The sequence below is a fragment of the Sciurus vulgaris genome (assembly GCF_902686455.1).
Source record: "Sciurus vulgaris genome assembly, chromosome: 3".
Classification (NCBI taxonomy): Eukaryota; Metazoa; Chordata; class Mammalia; order Rodentia; family Sciuridae; genus Sciurus; species Sciurus vulgaris.
Window position 1 is genome coordinate 103,590,422 of NC_136463.1, and position 25,695 is coordinate 103,616,116.

General features: G+C 35.7%; 1 protein-coding gene across 5 annotated transcripts in view; it reads left to right on the plus strand.

Annotated features, from left to right (window-relative positions):
• The window catches only part of MBD5 (methyl-CpG binding domain protein 5), a 463,202-nt gene that overhangs the window by 376,086 nt on the left and 61,421 nt on the right, over window positions 1-25,695 (plus strand). For all 5 annotated transcript variants that reach the window (XM_079132466.1, XM_079132465.1, XM_079132468.1 and 2 more), the window contains one exon: window positions 22,043-22,216. The gene's annotated coding sequence lies outside the window, so the exon portion shown is untranslated. The remainder of the gene's footprint in view (window positions 1-22,042; window positions 22,217-25,695) is intronic.

The window sequence follows — 25,695 nt, forward strand, 5'->3', positions numbered from 1 at the left end:
TGTCTCTGTGTGGCTCTTCCACCAAGAAGCCTCCTAGATCCTGGGACCCTGCTCTGTACCTAATCGCCTGGCTATGCAGCCCCTCCTCTGAGCAGCCACCTGGGGCCCCGTACAATCACTCTGAGACCCAGAGACCCGCCACACGCCTCTTCCTCCAGACAGCCACCCAGTATTCCGGTGCGGTCACTAGGAGTCCAAGAAACTCACTGCGTGCCTCCACCTCCCACCAACCACCCGTAGCCCTGGACAATCAATCACTCCGAGTCGAAGTGACCCTCCCCGTTCCTCCTCCTTCTCCAGATAACCCCCCGGGTGTTCAGGAGCAGTCGCTCTGAGTGGCTCTGAATCCACGTGTCCCGCTGCACGGGTCCTCTGGGCAACTGCCGGGATATCTGGTGCAGCCACTCAAGACCAAGCGACCCACCACGCTTCCCCTCCAGGCAGCCCTCCTGTGTTCAGGAGCTGTCACTTTAAGTCCAAACAACTCACCACTCGCCTTCTCCTCTGAGCAGCCGCCTGGAGCGCTAATGCAGTCACTGCGAGTCCAAACGACCCGCCGCGCTCCTCCTCCTCCTCCTCCTACTCCTCCGGGCAGGCCCCGGTGTTCAGAAGTGGTCTGAGTCCAAACACCTCGCCACGCAGCCCCTCCTCTGGCAACCGCCTGTAGCTCTGGTGCAGTCACTCCGAATCCAAGCGGCCACGTTCCTCCTCCTCCTCCTCAGGGCAGGCCCCGGTGTTCTGAGTCCACACAGCTCTCCTAGCCACTCCTCCCCTGGGCAGCCGCCGGAGCCCCAGTGGTTGCTCTGAGTCCCAGCGCTGTGCTGAGCGGCCTCCTTTATGGCGCTCCCAGTTGTCCGAATTCACTGCTCCAGCGGGGGGAGGGGCGTCTCGCCGGCAGCTCTACTTCACAAAGTTCCCTGCGTTCCGGGACTACTGTCCCATCCGGGACTCCTCCCCAACGGGAGAGAGTCACCCGGCTGCTTTGAGTTGGTCCCAAGTGTCTCAATATCTCCTCTTTTGAATCCTGAGTCCTGGAGCAACATGAAATGCCGCCACCCTCTAGGCCGCCATCTTGAAACCTCCATTGAACATTTTAATAATCACTTTTCATAATCTTTCTCTGTGATTTTGTCCACTTCCACATCAGTGGGATCCTTTGTTGGGAGATTGTGAATTTGGGACGGTGGAATTTGTTTTCATGCTTTCTCATGTTTTCAGAGGACTTGGGCTTGCATATCAGTTGAGATGGATTCCCCTTCCTCTTTATTTTGTATGTCCTTTAGTGTCTAATTATCTGATTTTTCCTGGGACTTCTCTATGGTTTTGATATATGAATAGATATTAAGGGGTGGGACCTAGGGTCCCCTTTCAATTAATCCCCCTTCAGTCTTGATTATTGGTTTGGGGTTTTTGACTCCTCAGTTCTTTGAGTTGGAGTAATATTGAGGCTCAGGTAGGGCTAGATCATGTGTGGAATGAGATTTACTGTTGCTTGATTGAGATGAGTATTTCTTGGCAGCAGGATCTCTACTCTGTGATCTTGAACTGTCCCAATCTCTTTCCAGCACACAGGACAGAGGGAGAAACTAGGAATTTTAGCAACAGAGGTACAGCCTTAAGATAAATGTCCAGTGTCTTCTTTGACATCTGTAACACTAATTGCCACTTATATAGGATTGGTGGCGTCAGCATTTAACAACACTACCAACAATAAAAAACCAGGCATTTGACAGCACATGTCTACTATGTTGCCCACTGTTTTAATAATCACAATAACAAATTGAGTAGGAATTATATATACTATATCATTTCTATTATTTAGTGATATTACAGTGTTTTAAATAAGAGAAAATAGGTTTTTGCAAAGTGATCATAGGAGAAGCATGATATAGATAGCAGGTGTAAGCTGTAAAGAAGGAATAAAAAATTAATTGAAAGTAATGAAAAAAAGAAAGACAGGAGGAGGAAACAGGAAATTTTGGCTGTTACAGTGGAGGTGGGGATAGTGAAGAAGGGGAGATAGGAGGGCCCAGAATGTAGGTATGGATGAACTAGCAAATGTAAAATCAAAACAGCTCGAACCCTCATATAATTTTGCCCCACCTAAGTCTAATCTAGACTAAATAATGAGTATGTGCAGGAGAAAGATATTAATGCGAAGTAAAGTTATATGAACATATATGCATATATTCAAACCTATCCATGCAGAGCATATACTATCACACATGCACACTCACATGACACACAAAATCATGCATAATGAAAAAAAGTGAAGAATAATACATAAGATGAAATGATATTTCAAAAAACTGAAAACAAAACATTAAAATTTACAAAGACTAAAACAATGGAAAAATGAAGAAGAAAGAAGAAAAAAAGAAGAAAGAAAAAGAAAAACATCTTAATGAGAGAGGGCTTGTTTCCACTGCAGTGGTCAAATCTGTTGGTGGGGATGAGTTTTCATTCTTTTTATTTATATTGGGCTCTGTATTTTTGGCCACTGTCTTTGTGTTCCTCATCTAGCTGCAGGGTATAGCAGCGCTCAGCTTCAAATCTCCTGGAATTGGTTGGGATAGATTAGTCAGTGCTTATGAATTTTGTAATCCTATAGCAGGGGTGATGCAAAGTTCTAGATTGGAGTTTCCATTTGTTGGGGTTTGGATTTTGATGGATTTTGGAACTCTCTTGGTGGGTATTTGGGATTTATTCCATGCCCCTATTGTTAGGAACTGCCAAACTCTGCTTGACTTCTGGATCTCTGAGACTTCCAATAAAATCCACTTTTAGGGAATAGGGACAAATCCTTCACAGGTTTCACCTCCACTAGTGCGGATGTGAATTATGGGGTGTTCACCCTGGAGTGCAGATACACTTGTGTGTCGCAGTGAGCATCTTTGCAATAACTCTTATGGGGTACTGGCTGTTTTGAAAATTTTCTCCCATGAGATCCATAAGCTGAATGGTCCAGGTAGAACGTTTTTTGTGCCCATTTCAGTCTCTCTGGTTCAGGCATCCTCTGAGAATTTTTTGTCGGCTGCTCATAACTTTCTTTAGGAGTTCCCAATCCCATCTCTGTTCCCAACTATGCAGACTGTGCAGGGACAGCTTCAATGCCCAGGCACATTTTTCTCCATACCCCACAGAGGGTTTTCCACCCCTGTGGAATGATTTTGCCCCCGTGAAACACTTTGGATTTGTTCACTGACATGTTTCCCCTACCAACTCTGCATCCTTTAAAATCAGCCTTCCTCTGTAAACCACATGTTTTCCCAAGTCAATTCTTCTTTATTTTTTAATGTCTTCATTTACTGGCTACATGTCTCTTTTGTCTGAGTTCTCCCACTCCATTCTGCTTCTGCTGCTGTTGGCAGCTGGAGTTGGCACATCTCTAAGGTAGTATCTCTTATGTTCAAGTTATAAACTTTCTATAGCTCTATGAATTGTTTTACAGTTCCTTAGTTACCTGTCTGAGAAGCAGTCTTCCCTCTTTTGTAAGTCTGGTGCTAAGGAACTGCTGAGACCTGATTCCTTTCTCTAATCTTCCATCTTCTCCCTACTCATTAGGTATTTCTTAAGGTTATATAATATGCCAGATACTGGGCTAGGCACCAGACATAATATCATGAAAAGGGTAGACAAAATTATTGATCTTTTAGTAATTCTAATAATGGAGAAGATAATAAGTACATGAAATTATTTTAGTTAAGAATATCTGCAGTGAAGAAAATAGCATAAATTTTAAGGTGCCATTTGAACTAAAAAGTTAGTATTGAGTATCAGAATAGTGTTTAGTCTAAGTCTACTTATCCCTCTATTAAGCAAGGTCCTTCTGAGTGTTCCGCCCTAACCTCATGAGTTATGAACTAATGAGCAAGAGCAACCAAGAGAAGAGCTGGAGGAGTATTCCAGAAAACAGAACAGCAACGTTAGAAGCCCAACATGAAGACTATGTTTGATGTGTTCTAGGTCTGAAAGGACAGCATGACTGGAGGTTCATCTGTGAAGATGAGAGTAGTATAAAATAAAGTCAAGGAAGTATTCAGAGGTCAAGTCACATAGCCTAAAGGGCTGATTCTTAGACTGTATGCCTTCCTGTTATTTTTGAAACATGTCCTTTTTATACCTGAGTCCCTCAGAAAACTCTCTGTGCAATCACTTGAGCCTATATAGGTAATCTATTTCTCTCTTCTTAATCTTTGTGTCTAGGCTTGTTGTATATTCAGTGTCTCCTCTTTACCCCTCTTGAATAACTTCAAAAACCCTTCTTTGTCATTGTATAATAGATGATGGCCATGTTCTTTGAACTGGCTTTGAAAACTTGGAACTTTGCTTTTTATCCAGTCTAAAATAACTGTGTGACCACTCCCAGTGTTCTCTTCCTAGGCTGTTATAATCTCAAGGAAACATGTTCATTATTCCAACTATGCCTGCTGTTAATGAACAATATTCAAATACAAACATACAATTTTAAGAGAGAGTTGTGAGCAAGGCATCTAAAATCAGATGTCAGCTTTTAGAAATCCCAAAGACTTCTAACAGATTGCTTTACCCAATCTATTCTAACACAGCAATAAAAGATAACTTCCAAAAGTGCAAATAAGACTTTGTCCCTCCTCATTTTATACTTTTTTGATGGCTTCTCACTGCAATTAAAATAAAAATAAAAACATAATGGTAATAAATAGAGCCCTACAGGATTCCTTCCCTACCTATTTCTCCAACCTCATCTCATGGCACTCCCCCTTTTCTCATTACACTCCCTTTATACGCTATTACGCTGCATTCCTTCCCTCAGTTTCTAGAACTACCCAGATTTTGTCTAACTCTTGAGTACTTTGCATGCATTTTTCTTCGCCTGGAATACTTTTCCCCAGTTCTTCTCTCATAGTCAGCTTCTTTCTCACCATTTGGCTTGAATATCACCTCTTCAGAGAGGACTTTCTACCCATCCAAGAGAGTTCTTTCTTGTCCCTCACCTTTATTCTTTTGGGCCATTTTTTAATTCTTTCATCATACTTAACATGATCTTCAGTTATATATATTTATTTATTAGGTTTTGATCTATGTCCATCACTACAATATAAGCTTCAGAAAAGTAGGATCCAGATCTCCTATTCCTTACAATATGCCTGTAGTAGGCCCTATTCAAAAATTTAAATAACTTCATTCAGCTTTATACTTAGCTCAAGTGTTGTTGAATGTGTAAGTGAATAAACAGAAGAAAATTATAAAACTGGTAGCAAAATTTAATTTTCAATTAACATTTTTTTTAAATACTGAAGTATTCAAGTCCAGTAAGGGGGAAAGGACATATAGGTGTTATAAAATCCTCATTATCTGAATTACTGATTCAAGGTTATCCTGTGAATCTTGTGAATCCATTGCTAAATAATATAAAAAGACTAGTATGAACATTATGACCATTATAATCTCATAGCATGTGTTTTATTAAATATAATATCATTTTTAATCATTTACAACAAGTCTTCCTCTTGTATTCGTTAGACTGATGCAGACTTGGTAATGTAAAATTTTCCATTGGCTCTCAAATATATAGATTGATAATAGATATGAATAGATTGCAGTTGCTAGGAATTTTTTAGAAAATTGGAGCCATTCCCAAGAAACCAAAGGTGGACTATTCTCTCTGATAATGTGGATGCTAACCCACAACAAGGGAGGGTAGGGAGGGGAAGAATAGAAGTCCATTGGATTAGACAAATTGGAATGAAGGGAAAGAAGGGGGAGAAGAATAGGAAAGATAGTAGAATTAATCAGACATAACTTTCCTATCCTTATACATGAATACACAACCAGGATAATGCAACATCATGCACAATCACAAGAATAGGATCCTAATTAGAATAAGTTATACTCCATATATGTGCAATATGCCAAAATATACTCTACTGTCATATATATCTAAAAAGAACAAATAATTTTTAAAGATGGAGTTTATATAGTATTGAAAGGTTTAGTAATACTGTTATAAAACCATAATTGAAAATATGAAATAATATAGGATTTAATCTTTTTATATTTCAACATTAGTCATATATATTGTTAAGTCACAGGCTTGAATTATAATGTCCCAACTTTTTTTCAAAAGTAATATTGTCTATTGAACTGTTCATGCTTAAAATCTACAAATTACCACTACAGTTCTTTATTGAAATGTTCATGCTTAAAACATTAAAATTATTGCAGTCATGTCTTTAGATTTAATTGTTTATTATTAATAAGAAACTTAATATCTAAATTTGAAGTCTAAGGGTTTCAGGATTATTTTCTTACAAATATGATAAACTCCTTTCATATGTCCCTCTTGTTTTTTAGTGCAAAACTGGTTATGTTTTATAGTTTCCTACTGTGTTTAATAGATGATTTATATGTCAACATCTGTTTCTGATTCCTTTTTGTATCTTTCTGATAAAATGAACAAATAAATATCTAGCAATATTTCTTAGCTATGAGATAGAATTAATATATTCTTCCAAACATTATGTAATGTATTTCAGAGACTTTGTGTAGGTCATTAGAGACTAGTTTATCAGATGATCGGTTATTCTGACTCACCAGTAATCCATCTTGAGAACTATTAAAAAATATTAAAACATAACCCATTCATGTTTAAAACAAAAAGCTGCAATAAAAACAATCTTCAAATGATACCTATACTTAGTACTTAGATACCTATACTATACTGAAACGTTGCTTTTGTTTCAGGTTGCCATGGAAGTTTTTTCATTAACATGAGATTGATTTACCCAGAGATAAAACTGCTTGCACCATTTCATCTCCTAATGTTCCTTAAGCCTCCTACATCAACTAAGCATTTTAACCTCCAACTCTTTCCAGATTCCCAGTGTCTTATGCTGAGTATTATCGAAACTCAGATATAACACATTGATGTGCTCAATGTTAGCATCCAGGTCATTGTCAAATTTTTTAAGCATTTTAAGTCATTAAGGAAAAACTGAGTTTTAGGCTGACGAATTCCAAGGACATTTACATAATAAAATAAAGTTGAATGTCTTCATAACACCTTCTGTGTCATGGTCTAGAATTTTTTTTTTTTTTTGCTATGACATATCAAAATCCATGTTGATAAGCATAGAAAAATGATATTTAATTGGACATCATATGTCTCTCTGTGTGTTAAAATTTATGTTTGTAAGTGGATATTCAACTTGAAGAGATTGCCTCAAATAAACATAATTTTGTCTTCTAAATACTGTGATTGCTTCATGTCACTTAAGTGGATTTCTAAAGTGTTGTCCAAAGTTATTCCACAGGTTTTAAGGGATCATCTCATGTAATTACTGGGTTTTGACCACCTAGATATTTATTAGATGTTCAGTACATGTTCCTGAACTAACACAGAATTTTAGTATCTGATGACTAAAATACAAAGAATACTTTTACTAGGTCACCGAAAGAAGTAAATGTTGGAAATTGAAAGTATTTCGTGCATAAAAAATAACCCAATTTCACTATTTATAAATACTAAAGTAATACAAACTTGTGTGGGATATTTAAATATCGTTCAAATGTTTTTACATTCAGAAAATGTTCTTCAAGTCACTTTTCTTCACTTGATAGTAAGCAAATCTAAGAAATCTTTCCATATATATATACAAAACTACCAATTCTCCATGTTTCATAGTGTGAATGTACTATGATTTATTTAGTCTCTAATAGGAATTTATGTTTTTCATTTTTCACTCTAATGATCAGTACTATAGGAAATATCATTTTCATAACTTCTTTGTGCAAATATTTGATTATTTTTACCACATATATTGAAGAAGAGGAATTGTTTCAAAAGATAAATATTTTGCCTTTGGATCCAAGATGGCGGTCTAGAGGGAGGCTGCGTTCCTTGTCGCTCCGCAATGCCGGATTTAAGCAAAGGATATCTGTTTCTCAGTGAGGCAGTTTTTGCTGCTTATCGATCCCCTGCTCTTTACCCCATTTGTCTGCTGTGATGACCTGCAGTCTGCCAGCATATTGACACCTTTTTTGAAAGCAGATTGCTCACTCTCAGGAGTCTATCATCCGCCATTTGCCTGCCTCTCGCCTGTCCATCGCCTGCCTTACCCCTATCCATCACCCAACGCTCGAGGTTCACCTCCCGATCGTCGGACAGCTGCCAGCAGATTGACCGCAGACTGCCAGTGGAGAACCAGTTGCCTGCTGCTGCCTGGAAATTCACTGTCACAGTACCTACAGGTTTGATTACATGTGGCTGCCGCCATTTTGAGACAACAGCCAGGCCCTGTAGGATCCCTGGCTGGACTGACCTAGTCCCATCTCCAGGATCCCTCAGCCCAAGCAATCACTCCCTGCCTCTGGGACCCTCACATTAACTGACTGCTCCCTGCTGCCAGGACCCCCAGACCAACTGACTGCGCCCTATCACCGGGACCCCAGACTGACTGATTGCACCCGGCCTCCAGGATCCCACAACCACACCAAACACTTCGGACCTCCAGGACCCCTGCCGGACCAACTGCATCCTATCTCCAGGACCTCCAGCTGACCATATCCACCCCTGAGCTGCAGCTCCCCATTTGCCAATACATTTGGAAGCCAGAGCAGCCATCTTGGATAATCCTGGAAGCCGTAGCTCTGATCTTCCGGTGGGGCAAATCCCATCCTGCAATGCCTGCTGGAGGCTTGAAGCTCATTCTCAGGTACCTCTCATACATCGGGCTACTGAACACTGGGAGGTTTCATTACAATATGACTATTATACAGTAGATTTTCTTTTTTCTCCTTTTTTAAAGAAAATATTTAAGTTTTTATTTCTTTACATTTCTTGCTTTCTTTTCCTTCTGTTTACCTGTTCCCTCAGAGTCGCTTTCTCCCTTATTTACATGATGTTATTGTCCCCATAGAGGCTATGTGGTCTAGAATTGCATAGTGTCTGGTTTGGGCACTGCTAATATTGATCTCCCCTTAAAGAAAGGGTTTTGGAAACCTATAGGGCCACTATAAGCCTATAGGGGGAAAACTGCAATACCCCAGATCTGCAGCGCTAAAGGGGAAGATACATGAACAACATGAAAAAACAAGGGAAGAAATTGATCCAAACAAATCTAGATTCTATAGTAATAGAATCCAATGACAGTATGTTAGAAGAAATGTCAGAAAAGGACTTCAGATTATACATGATTAAGATGATTCGCGAAGCAAAGGATGAGATAAGAGAGCAAATGCAGGCAATGAATGATAATACCAATAAGCTGAAAGAGCACCTGCAGGAAGCAAAAGATCATTTCAACAAAGAGATAGAGATTCTAAAAAAAAAACAAATGGAAATCCTTGAAATGAAGGAGACAATAAACCAAATGAAAAACTCAATGAAAACCATCACCAACAGACTAGACCACTTGGAAGACAGAAACTCAGACAATGAAGACAAAATATTTAATCTTGAAAATAAAGTCGCCCAAACAGAGAAGATGGTAAGAAATCATGAACAGAATCTCCAAGAACTATGGGACATCATGAAAAGACCAAATTTAAGAATTATTGGGATTGAGGAAGGCACAGAGATACAAACCAAAGGAATGAACAACCTATTCAATGAAATAATATCAGAAAATTTCCCAAACCTGAAGAATGAAATGGAAAATCAAATACAAGAGGCTTACAGAACACCAAATGCATAGAATCACAACAGATCCACACCAAGGCACATTATAATGAAAATGCCTAACATTCAAAATAAAGATAGGATTTTGAAGGCCGCGAGACAAAAGCATCAGATTACATATAGGGGGAGACCAATATGGATAGCAGCATACTTCTCAGCCCAGACTCTAAAAGCTAGAAGGGCCTGGACCAACATATTTCAAGCTCTGAAAGAACATGGTTGCCAGCCAAGAATCCTATACCCAGCAAAACTAACCTTCAGATTTGAAGATGAAATAAAATTCTTCCATGATAAACAAAAGTTAAAAGAATTTACAAATAGAAAGCCTGCACTACAGAATGTTCTCAACAAAATATTCCATGAGGAAGAAATGAAAAACAACAATGGAGGTCAGCAAAGGGAGGAACTACCTTAGAGAAAAACCACTCAAAGGAGGAAACCAAGCCAACTTAAAAACCAAAAATAAGCCAAATGACTGGGAATACAAATCATTTCTCAATAATAACCCTGAATGTTAATGGCCTAAACTCATCAATCAAAAGACATAGACTGGCAGAATGGATTAAAAAGAAAGACCCAACAATATGCTGCCTGCAAGAGACTTATCTCATAGAAAAAGACATCCACAGACTAAAGGTGAAAGGATGGGAAAAAACCTACCATGCACATGGACCTAGTAAAAAAGCAGGGGTTTCCATCCTTATATCAGATAAAGTGGACTTCAAGCCAAAGTTAATCAAAAGGGATAAAGAAGGACATTTCATACTGCTTAAGGGAACCATAAATCAGGAAGACATAACGATAGTAAATATTTATGCCCCAAACAATGGTGCATCCCTGTACATCAAACAAATCCTTCTCAATTTCAAGAATCACATAGACCACAACACAATAATTCTGGGCGACTTTAACGCACCACTGTCACCACTAGATAGATCTTCCAAACAAAATCCAACCAAAGAAACCATAGAACTCAATAACACAATCAATAACATAGACTTAATAGACATATATAGAATATTCCATCCATCAACGAGCGGATACACTTTCTTCTCAGCAGAACATGGAACCTTCTCAAAAATAGACCATGTGTTATGCCACAAAGCAGCCCTTAGGAAATACAAAAAAATAGAGATACTGCCTTGTGTTCTATCAGATCATAATGGCCTGAGAGTAGAAATCAATGACAAAGTAAAAAAAGGAAATTACTCCAACACTTGGAGACTACATAATACACTATTGAATGAAACATGGATAACAAAAAACATCAGGGAGGAGATTAAAAAATTCTTAGAGGTCAATGAGAATGATGATACAACATATCAAAATCTCTGGGACACTATGAAAGTGGTACTAAGAGGAAAATTCATTGCATGGAGTGCATTCCAGAAAAGAATGAAAAGTCAGCAATTAAATGACCTAACATTACAGCTCAAAGCCCTAGAAAAAGACGAACAGAATAACAGCAAAAGTAGTAGAAGATAGGAAATAATTAAAATCAGAGCTGAAATCAATGAAATTGAAACAAAAGAAACTATTCAAAAAATTGACATAACAAAAAGTTGGTTCTTTGAGAAAGTAAACAAAATAGATAAACCCTTAGCCACTCTAACAAAGAGAAGGAGAGAGAAGACTCAAATTACTAAAATACATGATGCAAAAGGAAATATCACGACAGACACCACTGAGATACAGAACATAATGAGAAGCTACTTTGAAAATCTGTATTCAACAAAATAGAAAGTACGAAGACATTGACAAATCTCTAGAGACATATGCTCCTCCCAAACTGAACCAGGAGGACACACACGATTTAAACAGATCAATATCAAGCAATGAAATAGAAGAAGCCATTAAAAATCTACCATCCAAGAAAAGCCCAGGACCAGATGGATTCTCGGCCGAGTTCTACAAGACCTTCAAAGAAGAACTCATTCCAATACTTCTCAAAGTATTCCAGGAAATAGAAAAGGAGGGTACCCTACCAAACTCATTCTATGAAGCTAATATCACCCTCATACCCAAACCAGGAAAAGACACATCAAGGAAAGAAAATTTTAGACCAATATCCTTGATGAATATAGATGCTAAGATTCTTAACAAAATATTGGCAAACCGTATCCAAAAACATATTAAGAAAGTTGTGCACCACGATCAAGTGGGATTCATTCCTGGAATGCAAGGATGGTTTAACATCCGTAAATCAATAAACGTAATCCATCGTGTCAATAGACTTAAGGATAAGAATCATATGTTTATTTCAATTGACGCAGAAAATGCATTTGACAATATACAACACCCCTTCATGCTGAAAACACTAGAAAAAATAGGGATAGTAGGAACATACCTGAACATTGTAAAGGCTATTTATGCTAAGCCCATGGCCAACATCATTCTTAATGGAGAAAAACTGAAACCATTCCCTTTAAACAAGACAGGGATGTCCTCTTTCACCACTTCTATTCAACATTGTCCTCGAAACTCTAGCCAGAGCAATTAGGCAGACTAAAGAAATTAAAGGGATACGAATAGGAAAAGAGGAACTTAAGCTGTCACTATTTGCGGATGACATGATTCTATATTTAGAGGATCCAAAAACCTCCTCCAGAAAACTTCTAGACCTCATCAATGAATTCAGCAAAATAGCACGCTATAAAATCAACACACATAAATCTACAGCATTTTTATATGCAAGCGATGAAACAGCTGAAAGGGAAATGAGGAAAACAACTCCATTTTCAATAGCCTCAAAAAAAAATAAAATACTTGGGCATCAATCTAACCAAAGAGGTAAAAGATCTCTACAATGAAAACTACAAAACACTGAAGAAAGAAATTAAGGAAGACCTTAGAAGATGGAAAGATCTCCCATGCTCTTGGATAGGCAGAATTAATATTGTCAAAATGGCCATACTACCAAAAGTGCTATACAGATTCAATGCAATTCCAATTAAAATCCCAATGACGTACCTCACAGAAATAGAGCAAACAATCATGAAATTCATCTGGAAGAATAAGAAACCCAGAATAGCTAAAGCAATCATTAGCAGGAAGAATGAAACAGGGGGTATCGAAATACCAGAACTTCAACTATACTACAAAGCAATAGTAACAAAAACGGCATGGTATTGGCACCAAAATAGACAGGTAGATCAATGGTACAGAATAGAGGACACAGACACAAACCCAAATAAATACAATTTTCTAATACTAGACAAAGTGGCCAAAAATATGCAATGGAGAAAAGATAGCCTGTTCAACAAATGGTGCTGGGAAAACCGGAAATCCATATGCAACAGAATGAAACTATTCCCCTATCTCTCACCGTGCACAAAACTCAACTCACAATGGATCAAGGACCTTGAAATCAGACCAGAGACCCTGCATCTTATAGAAGAAAAAGTAGGTCCAAATCTTCAACTTGTTGGCTTAGGATCAGACTTCCTTAACAGGACTCCCATAGCACAAGAAATAAAAGCAAGAATCAATAACTGGGATAGATTCAAACTAAATAGCTTTCTCTCAGCAAAGGAAACTATCAGCAATGCGAAGAGAGAGCCTACAGAGTGGGAGAATATCTTTGCCACTCATACTTCAGATAGAGCACTAATTTCCAGAATCTATAAAGAACTCAAAAAACTCTACACCAAGAATACAAATAACCCAATCAACAAATGGGCTAAGGAAATGAACAGACACTTCACAGAAGAAAATGTAGAAGCAGTCAACAGATATATGAAAAAATGCTCACCATCTTTAGTAATAAGAGAAATGCAAATCAAAACTACACTAAGATTCCATCTCACCCCAATTAGAATGGCGATTATCAAGAACACAAGCAACAATAGGTGTTGGCGAGGATGGGGGGAAAAAGGTACACTCATACATTGCTGGTGGGGCTGCAAATTAGTGCAGCCACTCTGGAAAGCAGTGTGGAGATTCCTCAGAACGCTTGGAATGGAACCACCATTTGACCCAGCTATCCCACTCCTTGGCCTATACCCAAAGGACTTAAAATCAGCACACTACAGAGATATAGCCACATCAATGTTCATAGCGGCTCAATTCACAATAGCCAGACTATGGAACCAACCTAGATGTCCTTCAATTGATGAATGGATAAAGAAACTGTGGTTATATATACAATGGAATATTACTCAGCTATAAAGAATAGTAAAATTATGGCATTTGCAGGCAAATGGATGAAATTGGAGAATATCATTTTAAGTGAGATAAGCCAATCTCAAAAATCCAAAAGAGGAATGTTCTCACTGATAAGCAGATGATGACACTTAATGGGGAGTGGGAGTGGGACAAGAATGGAGGAAGGAGGGACTGTACAGAGGGAAAAGAGAGGTGGCAGGGGTGGGGGGGAGGAAAAAAATAATGGAATGAATCAAATATCATTACTCTATGTAAATTTATGAATATGCAAATGGTATGCTGTTACTCCATGTACAAACAGAAACAACATGTATCCCATTTGTTTACAATAAAAATAAATTTTAAAAAAAGATAAATATTTTTAAATTAATGTAGATAGTGATCCTATGAGTAAAAGACAATACTTCTTTATTGCTTTATTTTGCATTTGCTGACTATTACCAAGATTGAGCATCATATCTTATGTTTACTGTCTTTTTTGCATTTCTTATCAGTCTATTCATGTGGAGGAAGGATATTTATCTTTTCTTATTGACTTATAGGTGTTTTTATCCATTCCAAATATTAACACTTTGACTTTTATCTATGTTGCAGAATTTTTTCCCAGGCTATCAGTTGACTTTTAGGAGTTTATTTATTTGTTTGTTATGGTGGTTTTGCTGAACAGAAATTTTAAATTTTATGTAATAATATTTACCAGTCTTTTACATTATGCCTTTTCCTTTTTATATGTCTTTTAATAAACCTTCATAAAGTCAACACAATTAAATGTATTCTTTCATGTTTTCTTAAAGGATTTATATTTTAGCTTGATTTACTTTTGCTTTTTACTTAAGTCATGAATCATCTGAAATGTATTTTTGTGAATTGCATGACTTACAGAACTCTTTTTTTTTTTTCCAAATGGGTATACAATCACTCCAACACATATATTAAATTTATCATTCCTTTTCCACTGATATAAAATGCCACCACTATGGTGAAGTAAATTTGTTTATCAGTTATTTGTGGCCATGGTCTTATTTTATATTATTTCCCTATTTCTGCACCAATACTACAACTTTTGCCATATTTTACTATTGGATAGGGCAATTTTCCTTCCTACTTTTGTATACAAGTATTTTGTCCAGCCACCCTCTAACTACCTTTCTCACTAGTTCTGATTTTTTAGTTTGAGTTTTCTAGGTAATTGATAATATTGACTTTAAGATTAATAGTCTTTGTTCTTTTAATTATGCCTAGTACAAGTGTTATTTGCCTTACAAAATTTTAAGACCAATCCAATTCCACATAAACATCTGTGGAATACCCATTTCTATTAACTTTTCAAGAAGATCTTTACTTTTCCTGCCCATATCCTAGCCAAATTGGCCTGTCTCCATTTATCCTGGATGAATTTGAGTTATTTTTCCCAATTTCTATCATGCACCTCCACCTTTTAAATATAAATATAAACATAAATGTATATGTATACACACATGAACATATACCATCTTTTACCTTAAGACTTGATTTATTCCAACTCTCGTGTGAGGCTGGGGAAGATATTCAAAAAATTCAAAAAATCATTATGATTTTAACAATTTCTGACCTTATATACAATTATATTTCTTTCCCCTTTACTTACATGAGCATTTAATTGCTTTTGCATTTTATTCTTGATGGGTCTGTTTTTGTCTTTCCGACACTTAAAGTCTATTGGGTCAGATTATTTCTCCTGCCTCTTACATGCCCAATTTCTTTCCTTCTTTATATTTATATACTGTACATCCTTTAACTTAATATAGACTGTTTTTTAACTCTTTTTTTTTTGTAGTTGTAGATGGACACAATACCTTTATTTTATTTATTTTTATATGGTGCTGAGAATCGAACCCAGTGCCTCGCACCTGCTAGGCGAGCGCTCTACCACTGAGCCACAACCCCAGCCGCTAGACCTTTATTACAGAAAAGATTTCATTTTCTATACCTTGAATAACACAGGTCCAATATCTAAATTTTGGTTGTTGTTTTTTTTTACATTTAAAAAAACTTCATAATTTGAAATAATAACAGACTTACATAGAAGTTGCAATAATACAAAGAACTCTCTTCATGTGAAGAACAGCTTATCTGAGGATAAGAAAATTATCATGGAAAAAAAACTGAGTATCAGAAAACTAACATGGTCTAAGTCATGAATCAAGAAGCAGAGGGGAGATTTTAATCTCAAGAATTTTGTATCCAGAATTTATGCTGTTTACCAACATACTAAGCTAATTTTTCTACTCTCACTTGTTGCTTTTTAAAAATGTGTATCTGTAATTCTTACAGATTTTTGTAGTTCTTGTATATTTCCAGCAGACCAAACACGTTAGTTGTATAGTTCAGATTTTGTGCATATTTATTAATTTCTTGAATAGTAAATGTATCAGTTTCTAAGAAATGCTTGTTGACTTATATCAAATAGAGAAATGTCCATTTGTGAATTTATAAATTTCTTATTTTAATTCTATCATTTTATGGCAATTATTTTTAGCATATTATAAGGTACATATATACTTTCAGAGTTTTTATTTCTTGCTAGTAGATTTTTCATTCAATAGTTACAGTTACTATTTTATCAAAATGTCTTTAGGAATGAAAGTAAACCTCATACTCCAAATAGCTTCATCTTTTCAACATGAAATTCAGACTTTCAATCACAAACAAGCATTACTTTTATAAAAGCAAGAGGAAATCTCTTAGCTAACACAATCTGAAATTTAGTTCCAATAATTGGAAAGATTTATTAAAACAGAATTACAAAAACTACTTGTAATCAAACATTTTCATTTTAACTTGTAATAGGTAATGTACGTTCAACCAGTAGTCTTTTTGATCGAGACCTTTCTCTGTTCATTACTTTATAGATTGTAGTAAAGTCCAAATTTGGTATAAGTTATCTTTACATCAATAACATATCATATATTCTGTTAGTTTCTACCCACCCCCCAATTCACTTTAGGAAGTAATAAAAACTCAGAAACACTTGCACAGTAAACTAAATGCAAAATTACTCAAGATTTTTAGGGTCTATCCCCCAACCCACAGAATTCAACCTTAGATGTTGAAACTATGTTTTCAACTTAGTTTTTGTGGACACAGACATTCACTTCTTTATAATTGTATTTAATCAACTTACAAAGTATTTTATTAAATTTCTAAATTAGACCAACAAATATTATCAGCTCAGACAGCTTTGAAACAACACAGGTGGTTTGGGAAGTCATATAACTGGCAAGAATGGAGGTAAGCATTCCATCTGTTTTCAAAAGGAAATGCAGTTTTTATGAATTCTGATTTGTGTAAGTGGAGGTCAGTTAAGAGATTTTCTTCTGTAGTTCAAATGAGAATATATTCTTCAAGAAAATAAAGGCAATTGCTAGAGTTACTTATATCTGACAAATATCATTATCAGAAAATAAATGCAGAGGAGTGAAATTACTTTTTTATGAGTTAAATTATCTATAGACCCGCAATGCTTATGTTAGAGATTTCAGGAAGAAAATACCAAGGCTGTGCGTCCAATATACATATCCAAATCAAGCTAAGCAAGCAAGAACACTGCTACTGCATGTTTGCCACACAGAGTAAGCACAAACAAGATACATGGGCATCCTCCTGCCACGTGTCCTTACCAGTCTTTAACAATTTTGTAGTGGCTTCAGGTGCAATGGTACATGCCTGTAATCCCAGTATCTTGGAAGGCTGAAGCAGGAGAATCATAAGTTCATGGCTAGTCTAAACAACCTAACTAGACCCTGTCCCAAAATAAAATATTGAAAGGCCTGGGACTGTAGTTCAGTGGTAAAGCACCCCTGGGTTCCATACCTCATTTCCAAAAAATATAATTTTTTTGTAGTGGCAAGTTAATATGATAATATTTTATATTAAAGAAAATTTTCTGGGCTGGGGATGTAGCTCAGTTGGTAAAGTGCTTGCCTTCTAAGCACAAGGCCCAGGGTTCAATCCCCAGCACTGCAAAAAAAAAAGAAAAGAAAATTTTCTTAATTTAATTTTGGGTAGTTCTTGCCCATTTTTTTATAGTCATGAGCAGAAACATGAACAATGATTATACATAGTAATTTAGTTTTGGAAACAAGATTTTCTTAACTCTTCCTCTAAACTTCTAGATAATTTTAATTATAGAAATCTTTTAATATTGCCAAATTAGCTGTTTTTTAATTGTTGCCATTCATAGTAGCTTATCTGTGATAATTAAAATGTGTCAATAGTATAAAATCAAAACAAAATATAGAAATTGATTCATTAATAAGGACAACTTAAAATTGCAATTATCACTAGTATGCTTAATTTAATACTTTTTATTAATCAAAACAGCCCCATTCTTATTTATGGATTTTTTTGAGTGATAATATAATTTGATCTTATAAAATGAACAAATACCTATTTGGTTTATATAATGGAAGCTCCATATAGATTTCATTTAACAGTAGAGGCTACTGATAAAATAATCAGAGACTACTAATCTGTTCCAGTGTATTAACTTTACAAATTAAGAACTTAAAACTCAGTTTAAGTGTCTTACTCAAAGTTATGTAACTAGATAACCACAGGTAAAAAATGTCTAACTGACATTTTTTAAATCATACACTTTCCAGTAGTTTTAAACTACTTTATCTAATACTCTCTTACCCATGTATTGCTCCTTTTGACTTTTGTCTCCAATACACTCACCTCTGATATTCCTTTCTTACTGAAATTAACCATCATGTTGATAGCACTTTTTCTCAATAACAATGCTCTTTCTGTTTTGGTACCTTATCTAATTTCCTGGTATACATCTATTTTTTGCCATGACATTTAGTGTTTGATGACATGATTTAAACACAGGCATTCATTTATTTATTCAAAAAGTCATTTTCTGTGTACCAGGCACTCTTCTAGACACAGGAGACATACTCTGGATCTGGAAATTGTACTGAAAGTAAAATAAGAAAAAATAGTTTCTAGTCAAATCTCCATTCAATTTTAGGTGGATACATACTTGGAATTATTCACTTTGTATGTGTTTGTATACCACTTGCTGTTTTTGACGTATCATTAATAAGAACTTTTCTATCTGTGGTTGTAAAAAAATGTTCTGTAGCATTTTGAAAGGTAAGAAAAATGAATTCAACATAAGGCATGCTATTTGCATACCATGTACCTAATATGTTTACCAACCAAAAAACACAAATATAAATGAAACAAGGAAAGTGTGTACATTAAAATGGAGTGTGGCAAGTGCTGTTACATACATGTGCTATAGAGTGAAAGAGGAATGAATGAGTAACTCAGCAGAACAAAAGGTTGCTTCAAGAAAGTGAAGAACCTCTATGTCCAGAGAACAATACATGCATAGGGATAGAGTTGTCAGCAGCACAGGTGTTTCTAAGAAAGTTTAAAAGTTTAGTGTAGCAGGATACTATGATGTTCTTGGGAGAAGCATTGTGTGAGCATTTCTAGGCTCACACAATGGATATTTGAAGAATGGGAGTAATTACAGTGAGGACTTTTTATTTTATGCCTTAGGTAATTCTTATGTTTCTACCATATTTCTTTTTTTTTTTTTTTTCCTCCTCTGAGGGGACCTACCTTATTTCTATTCCTAAGTGTCAAGTTCTTTTAGAACAAGGACTGCATTTTGTATTTTTCTATATTATGGTGACTACCTGAGTCAGGCTCAGTATATACTTACTGATTAGCTGTGCTCATTATCCATTGAACAAATGTTTTTGACTCCAACATATATAAGGTTCTATTCTTTATGCCATGGGAAGCAAAAAAAGATGTGATCCAAAACAAACCTTTCAAAGAGCTATTGAACTCAGATTAAAAAAAATACCAGGAATTTTTGTTTGTTATGTTGATTGCTGTATCCATGTACTTAAAGAGCTTATTTTCTCGTCAGAGGAGACAGGATGAACAGTAAAATATGTAATATACTAGATAGTGATTAATATACAAGAGAAAAAAATGTATGTAAAGGTGGTATAAATTATCAGACCTGGAAAGAGAAAGAAAGTAATTACTTTCTCTGTCTCGCCTTAGTTTCCTCAACACTAGAACAGAAAAAATAAGAGTACATATCATGTATGGTTATAATAAAGATTAAATGAGTTAATATATAGATATGTATAGAGTGCTCAGTGCAGTTCCTAGGAGATGTAACTTGAATATTAATATTGTCTACATATATGCCTAAAATACCTTCAGCACCAGTGTTATCTTTTCATCATTTACAGACTTCTATTAAATCATACACTTTCCAGTAGTTTTAAACAAATACTCCCTTACCCATGTATTGCTCCTTTTGACTTTTGTCTCCAATACACCTCACCTCTGATATTCCTTTCTTACTGAAATTAACCATCATGTTGATAGCACTTTTTCTCAATAACAATATTTGCTTCTCTAGATATCAGGACATCATTTTCTATTTTAAGCATGTGGCAGGCATCCACATCTTCGTATGGAAAATATTCATTAATTAATGCCTCATCACACTTATCACATCTCAAGCTTAAAAAGTCTGAAAAGATGAGAACTTTGTGTTTCTTTACCAAATAATAATGAGTAAAATATTGGAAGTGTTATTAAAATCGGACATAAATGTAAAATGTATAATATTAGTCTTTCAGAAGAGAGATCATTTGCATGGATTAGGTGAAGTTTCAGGTCTCCTATTAACCTTTCTTTGTCTGTTTAACCTCTGTGCATCCCTAGCTATATTTTTGACCTTACTGCTGCCCCCATCCTTGAAAACCAGATTAACTGTATGTGCTCATTTAGCATTCCATGTTTAACCTCTAACATAGCCGGGATCATTTGATGTTACCTGACTTTTCCAGTCTCTACCCTTCACTGTCAGGCAGTTGCCTCCTTGAGATGGGGACTGTGTTCACTTCATGTCTGAGTTCCTCATGTCCATCTCAGTACTTCACATATAGTTTGTGCCCCATAAACATATAAGACATTAAATATAATTCCTGGAGTAACTTTTTATATCAGGATTATAGAAACATGGTCATTTAGCCTTGACTGCACTTCCCTTAATTTGCTTCTTTATCCCTCCTGGCTGATTTCTGAGGAACAGCACTATCCAATCATATTTCCACATCCCATCCCATTCCTCTGATCTGGGTTAATATGTTATCAGAAGAAAGTGGCACTAAAAGCAAACAAACAAACAGGCCAAACAAACAAACCAGTAGTCTGGCCTGCAAGGAAAATCTCAAAGGTAGGTGGGTACCCTGTGGAGTAATTATGTTCCAGGTTTTGATTCTGAGCTCTTCCAAGTTAAAAACTTGATCTTACCATTTACTCTCAAGAGTAGTGAGCCTCTGGGATCTAACACATACTGTATATATTTACAAAATTTTTTTAAAATTAATTTCTATACAGGCGACCTATTTATGAATGTATATGTTTGTTTGTTTTCAGTGACTAATACTTGTACCTGCTATCCAAGTTGCTAACTAAATTATATCACAGTACCTATGAAATCATCACATAATTAGAAGGTTGCTCAGTAGCTATGAAAAGAGAGAAAAATAAGTTAAATGATCATAAAGATTATTTCACTCAGGCTGCAGAAGACTCTTGTAAAACAGCATAGTTTATCAGTGTCTCCCTGAAGGCTAGGAGAAAATAAAGCAAGGAGTTATGAGATCTCAAGCATACCTTTGAAAGACCTTTTGAAAGATGTTTTTAATTGCTAAAAGAAAACTCAATTTTGTGATTCCTGAGGGAGGGCGGAGAGAGGGAATCAGTGGCATTTTATATATCTTATTAATGAATAAATTGTATAATTTGGTTCCAAAATTCTTTGATCCCAAGATTAGTTCCTAAGATAATGTGTAATGTGTATCGTCAAAAAAGTGGTGCTGAGAAGGAAAGGTAGAGGACTGAAGTGGAATGGAAGGTCTCATATTATTTGTATCCTCTTAACTCAAGAATCACTAGTCTTAAGGCAAACTCAATTTCACTGGGAACATTCTCTGGATGATTGTAGTTTTAGCTGGCCTATTGGTGTTCCTATACATGGTAATAATGCATGATAACCTATTGAGTATTCATTTACAAAAGAAACTATGACATGTAGGTTAAACAATCAGTAAAAATGAGTTGTACCTCTTGTCAAGGGCTACAGTGAGTCCTTCAACCCTTATCTAAAGGTCCTTTCTATTTCAGAAGTTGGAAACCCAAATGCCCACAGAGGCCAGAGTGGTGGGAATGAAGCAGGAAGCCACTGCATTGAACTGGAGAGCCAAGTCCTTTCTGGAGAAGCAGCCACTGCTCCGTTCCAGATAATTGTTGCAAGGCAGGAATGTTGACCTAGTGTTACCACATTGTCCAGTTTCTCAGGTAAAACAGGAAATGCAAATTTTCCTGGGAATCTTTTGATATAACTATTGTCAACTAATTATATTATTTTCAAACCATGTAAAAGGAAAGCACTTCTGTACATGGAATTTGGCCCAGCATTCTTTTCATCTGATCTTATATTTTGCTTGATTAGTTGTTAAATTAGAAATTTAATTTTTTACAGGTTTTTCTTTTTTAATATATCATATAAAATACTCTATCCTTCATTTTGTCATTCTGAAATTCCCTAGCTCTTAAATCTCTATTTATTTGTTTCCTTTGGCTGCTACATTTTTCCTGCCATTCTCAGCATTCCAGCAAGCTGTTCAGTTATGTGCTAAGTGAAGTCTCTGTGAGACATTACGTATGATGCCATTAAACATCTATGGGTATTACTTCTTACTCATTATATTCCTGATGTGTGAGCTACATAAACACAATAAAAGATCATTTATTTCATGGAGCTTCTGAGCTCTTCACCCCCAGCCCCTTTCTAAAAGCCACACAGAAACAATCTTCCTCATCTTTTTTCTTGAGAGAACTTATCACTTTATTTAGTCTATAGTTATCTTTTACATTTAGTTGTTTTCTGGACTTTGATTGGACTTGAGTATTCCTAAATATTTGTACATATTCAGAGACAATTTTTTGGATGAGTTTCTTCAATGGCTGAGTGGTCTCATTTCGCTTTAAGAATTAACCTAGCTGCACACGTGAGTAATTCCAGCAGCTCAGGAGGCTGAGGCAGGAAGATCAAGAGTTCAAAGCCAACCTCAGCAATTTCGTGAGGCCCTGTCTCTAAATAAAATACAAAATAGGGCTGGGGATGTGGCTCAGTGGTCGAGTGCACCTGAGTTCCATCCCTGGTACCCACCCTGCCCCCTGACAAAAAAAAGAATAACCTAGCTGGGTGTGATGGCATTTGCCTATAATCCTAGCTACGCAGATGGCTGAGGCAGGAGGATCCCAAGTTCAAGGCCAACCTTGGCAACTTAGCAAGATCTGTCTCAAAATAAAAAGGGTCGGTAAAGTATACCTGGGCTCAATCTCCAATACAAAAAGAGAGAGAAAATATATAACCTGATTTTCACTCAAAATTGATTTAAAACTTCAAACTATGAAACACTAGAGGAGAACATAAGGGAAATGCTTTATAACATTGACCAGGGCAAGGATTTTTTATAAGACCTCAAAAGCACAGTTAACAAAAAGAAAAATAGAACAATGCATTGCATCAATCTAAAAAATTTTGGCATAGCAAAGGAAACACCAGTGTGAAGAGACGCCTATATAAAGGAAGAAAATATTTGTAAACTATACATTTGACAAGGATATAAAGACTTGACTCAATGGGGGAAAAAAAGAAAAACAACCCAAAAGATCTGGAAAGACATACAAATGGCCAACAAATATGTGAAAAGATTTAAACATAACTAATCATCAGAGAAGTGAAAATTAAAATAACAGATATCATTCATCTCACTCCAGTTAAGAGAGGCTTTAATTTTAAAAAAATTAAAAAGGTAACAAGTGCTGGTGCATATGTGGAGAAGAGAAACTTACACACTATTGGTAAGAAAATAAGTTAGTACAACCATTTTGGAAAACAGTATGGAGATTCCTCAGAAAACTAGAAGTAGAAACTTCCATATGACCCAGTAGTGCCACTACTGGTTATGTATCCAAAGGAAATGAAATCAGTATGTTGAAGAGACATTTGCACTTCCATATTTATTGCAGCACTATTCATAATAGCTGAGATATGGAATCAGCCTAAGTACCAACAGATGAATAAATAAAAGAGAGAGAGGAAAGACATAATGGAATACTATTTGGCCATTAAAAAGAATGAAATCCTGTCATTTACAATAACATGAATTAAACTGTTGAACATTATGTTAAGTGAAATAAGTTAGGCAAAGAAAGACAATTAATGCGTGATCTCACTCTTTTGTGGAATCTAAAAAAGTTAATTGATCTCATAAAAGAAAAAAGTGTAATGGTACTTACCAAAGGCTGGGATGGCTAGTGCCCCAGGGAGCAGACATTGGTCTAAGGATATATAATTACAGTTAGATAGGAGGGATAAATTTTAAGGGATCTTTTGTAAGTAAAGTATAAGACTATAGTTAATGATGATATACTGTATTTTTAACAATGTAAAGAGAGTACATGTTATATGCTCTCACCATAAAAATTATAGCTACATGAGGTGATACATTTCTTAATTAGCTAACTCTAATAATTCTGCAATGTATATATACTTCAGAATATCATGTGGCACAAGATAAAAACATACAATGTTATATCTAAATTTTAAAATAAATAAAATTTTAAAAAGACTTGCCTGAATCTAGGGATAACACTTAGTGGTACAGCACTTACCTGAAAAATTCTGTGTTCTATCTCCAACCTCACACGCACAGAAAAGAGTAACCTTATTTTCAAGATTATTGGGAGACTCATTAACTCTGCTTGGTACCGATTCCTCCAAGTGGGAACTTACATCCACTCTCAAATGAATTGAAGAATGCTAAATATTTTATAGTAAAATAATATACATATTGGTTGTTTTTGGAATATTGCAAATATAAGCATAATTTGTAGTTATTCTCACAGCACAGTTTTAGGAAAAATCAATATTGATGTACTTTAAACAATTATTTGACCTGTGTATTTTAAGTTGCATTTTAAGTAGCTAAAATACCATTAATGCAAGAATAAATGACAAAATTACCCTTTAAACTTGCTTAGTTTACTCTTAAATAGACTAAGTAAATGCAGGCAGGCATTTTTTAATCAATATTCTCCATAAGAAACTTAATACTATAGAAAAGCAAATAAATAATGTACTATTTTGAGGACTAATATCAAGGATATATCATAAATAATTTTTCCTTCAGAATTACAGTAAGTTTATCAATTATTTTATAAATATTCTGAGGCAACCAGAATATTCTTTAAAATTAGTCTCTAAATTTTTTTAACCATGTATATTTGAGAGCTGGTAACTTCAGTTTTTGACTTTTAATAAAGAAGATTTTCTTCATATGCATACATAACATCCCTTTCCACATCTTTCTGTATTTTTAAAGGTAGAAAGGAAAACTTTAACTCGAAGTTCTCTGTCTTCACCACTTTTTCTTTGTAGTTAGGTAGGATGCCAAGGGCAAAGAAAAGTTCAGTTATATGTAATAGTTCATGGGGAAGAAAGAAGTGGGGATTATAAGCGAATTACAAAAGGAACCTAAGTGAGACTTGGAAACTCAAATAGATATTGGAGAAATTAAGGAAGACCTGTGAGTTACATTAAGACTGAAATAAATAGGAACTAATTTAATGAAAAACAAGAAGGTAAGAATAGAAGATGGTATTCCAAGCAGACAAGTAGGAATGAAACTGGAGGCACTTAGATCCAAAGGGATAGATAATCTTAATTTTTCTTTGTAGTATTTAAATTATCCATGTTGATGCAGTGT